Source organism: Mytilus californianus, unplaced genomic scaffold (genome assembly GCF_021869535.1).
Source record: "Mytilus californianus isolate M0D057914Y unplaced genomic scaffold, xbMytCali1.0.p SCAF_4, whole genome shotgun sequence".
Classification (NCBI taxonomy): domain Eukaryota; kingdom Metazoa; phylum Mollusca; class Bivalvia; order Mytilida; family Mytilidae; genus Mytilus; species Mytilus californianus.
In genome coordinates, this window is record NW_026262690.1 from 32,513,169 (window position 1) to 32,516,769 (window position 3,601).

At 34.6% G+C, this 3,601-nt stretch overlaps 1 long non-coding RNA gene across 1 annotated transcript; it reads left to right on the forward strand.

Moving 5' to 3' along the window:
* The first annotated feature begins 2,289 nt into the window (after nt 1-2,289).
* Nucleotides 2,290-2,637, forward strand: LOC127737916 (uncharacterized). The gene is made up of 2 exons (XR_007999880.1): nt 2,290-2,356; nt 2,567-2,637. It is a non-coding gene; the product is annotated as an uncharacterized LOC127737916 (long non-coding RNA).
* Nucleotides 2,638-3,601: the final 964 nt, after the last annotated feature.

Consider the following 3,601-nt stretch of genomic DNA (forward strand, 5'->3'; position numbering starts at 1 on the left):
CCTCCCAAGTTACGCTAGATATAGAATAATTGTGAATAAATGTAAAAATAAAAATTATGGCAAAAAATGAATTAATATATATAACTGAAAACAATGAACAGAGTCAGAAACAAACATTTTATATTTGTTTTTCGAGATTTATTTACTATTTATACTAAACATGCTATACGAAAAAGAAAAAGAAAATAGATATACATCTAAAAGACGAAAATACTGTTGGCATTGAATTATTTGAAAATGGATGTTTTCTAGAGGAATTTAAAATCATGTATACACATACAAACACTATGATAATAAAACAGAAAGACATCTACATGTCAACATATAAACGCTCTCCCATAAAAGAATATGTTAATTCAGCATGTTTAGCTTTGAAGGGTACGATAAAGGCCTCATTTTTCTCTCAACATTGATCAGGTCAATCATGCGACAAAGTGAAATAGAACGAATGTTGTCGAACGCTTTGAAAGTAACGTTGGAAAGTATACCCGAAAAAGGCATCAAAAACAGACTTTGATGAAATCCAAATCTTATAAATTTTCAAAAAAATTAGGCTTGAATGGTATAAAGCGCTGTATTCGACAAACTAACTTTTTTAGTCAGATATTGTATTTATTGTAACATATATTATAAGCATGATGCTGCAAGATCTTTTTGTCGGCGTGTGCGCTAGCGCTGTTTTCGGTTCTGAAAACGAATGGATTTCGCGGTCTGCTTTCTTTGTTTGCTTGGAAATTGAAATTAATGCTAACTGTGTCGCCAAAGAATGATATCTAATCTAGATATTGTTTTCAAAATGTTTCATTGTTATAACTGCCATCAATCAAAATTTGAATTTTAAGCTCGATATACTGTCCAACTTACTCCTTTTTCCTATAGCCTAAAAACGTTAAGGAGATGCTTTATCGGGACTATAGTGACCAAGGACCAGTACATTAACTTTATTAGGTCAATGCTTAAGCTAAGTGTTTCTAGATATCAACACTTCTCGTTTTAATTAGTTTTGAATGACAAAAGGCAGATACAAGATTTTTTAATATAAGTTTTAATGATCATTTTTGAAAAGATGTGAGAAATCTTTTGAAAAATATTTTTGTTCTTTAGTATTTAAATTTTACTACCTTTCGCACTCTATACACTTTTCGAGACTACTATGCATAAACAGACACAAACGCAGATGATTGAGTAAGTATCCACCCTTTTTTCAGTGTTTATACATTCCCCCACAGGCATTTGTCTCTAAAAATAACATATCATACCTTAATGTTATATTAAGGTATATACGGAAAAAATCAGAGACAAATGCCTGTGATTCCCCACAAAAAAAGAAACAGAAAATCTCAAAACTAGTATTTGTCGTTTATTTTTTGAAATTCACTATACAATGCTATTCTGCACGGAAAAACAATTTCAAATTTCATCAGCTACGAGACGGCTAGCTTTTTAGAAAAGCTTTTACTTGTTCATTCAATATAATCAACATAAGTTTATATTATATACATTATTGTTGCTTTATAAACTTTAATCAAATAAAAATAGAAAAAAGTGTGCTTGGCAGTTAGTACTGCACCGATATTATTATGGACATGTGTATGTGTAACAAAAAATTTGTTCCGGCGTGACATTTGTTCCGCCGGAACAACTTTCATAGGAAATATGTTCCACCGGAATTTATATCACAGAAAATAAGTTCCAGCACTGTATAATTTGTTCCGGAACTAATTTTTTGACCAAATGTGAAATAAGTTCCAGAACAGAAATCACAGCTCCATGAATTTTGTTCCAATATTAAAAGTTTTAAAAAAGTGAAATAAGTTCCTGTGATATTAGTTTTTAACGAACATATTTCATAGAAATCAATGAATATAAGTTCCGCTCAAACCTATTTCACAGAAAATAAGTACCTTTGCAACATATTGCACAGTTAAATATTTTCTTGTTACACTTAAATTATAATGCAAGCTGGATGCTGTACTGTGCTTGCATGGGGTACATTTGCAATTGAAGGCATGACTGTAACTATATGATGACGATAAGAAAAAAAAGCGATGGTAATGTATCATAATTTGTATTTATGTTTTATATGGTATTCCTCCTTGTTTCCTGTTAACTGTCATACATGTACTTACGTCATGGCACAGTTTCAAAAGAGTGTGTCTTTTATTCTGGATCACGTTATCAATTGTATTTGCTACGGCATCTATTGGATTGAATTTTCAGACATTCATATTTTCCGGAAATGATCTGGATTTATCCGTATGTTCACTACCGTTTACTTTCTCTTCCTCACCTGTCTATTACAAATGGATGCCACGACAAAACTGCTCCTGTGGATATTGTGACAAATCACCGTCAAGTACGTTTCAAATCGATTATAAACTGTTAAATATAAATTCCGTTAAATTGACAAACACGTTGATTCAACAAATATGAACTGTAATTGTTTATTTCTATGAACTGAACTGAGAATTCTACTTTCGTTTTTGACTTGATATTAATATTGTCTTGAACGTTCAAATATTTCTTTCGTGCATATTGTAAAATATTGTATTTTTATTTCTTTCAGTTTACCAAACAATACACACTCTGTAAAAACTCCTGTATCCCTTCTGGTGGAATTATAATCTACAATCTTCACACACAAGTTGTTATTCTTTATAATTTGCCGAGATTGCGATACAATCACATGGTTATACTAGCTGAGTCAGGCTCAGCATAGTAAATTGACGACTACCTGTCTTTACATATCCAGACAAGGAACGACTACGTAGCAACGTAAATACCTTTACACTGACAGTGGACTACATAACTTGTGTGTACTAGGCAGCAACCCAACAACGTTGAGTCACCATGGATCCCAGTCACGTGGAACAGCAAGAAGAGGTTCAGCCCCAAGAGGGAGATGTCCCTGAACTATTAGAAAATCCGTCTAATACAACACATTCAGATGAAAATCCCGAGACTAGGCGAGTACGTGACCTCACGGAAAAAGGAAAAGGAGCTTTCACAGAAAAACGTGACAAGTTCTGTCAGGAACAAGAGGCTCTCTGGACAGACATTGAATCCCAGTTATTGGAAGTCACCACGCCTCCTAACGAGCTCCAGCAACTCCTAACAGCCCAGGACAAACTCGTTAAAGCCTGTAATAATTATCGTAGGCTCACAGATGAATTCCTGGACTTTCTGAAAAGGACCAGAACATCGGAGAGTCAAAAAGAAATAGAAGCATGTAATCTCTCATTGGATTTTCGTCTGTCCAAAGTGGAACTGGTTATGGAAAAACTACACGAGCATCGCCTCGCCCTCACAAAGGCCAAATCCACTAAAACAAAGACCTCAAAGGGTAAGAAAACCTCACACAGCGGTAGCTCTAACGTGTCAAACATGTCAAGCCTAGCACGGAGAAAGCGTGCGAAGGCAGAGGCTGCCAAGTCAAAAATAGCCTTTGTCGAAAAACATGCCCTTATCCTACAACAGGAGGCAATGTTAGAGGAACAAGCCCTGTTCAGACAAATTGAAATGGAACAGGAAGCAGCACGCAAAAAGGCTGAAATGGAACAGGAAGCCACACGTAAAAAGGCAGAAATGGAGCAAGAAGTCG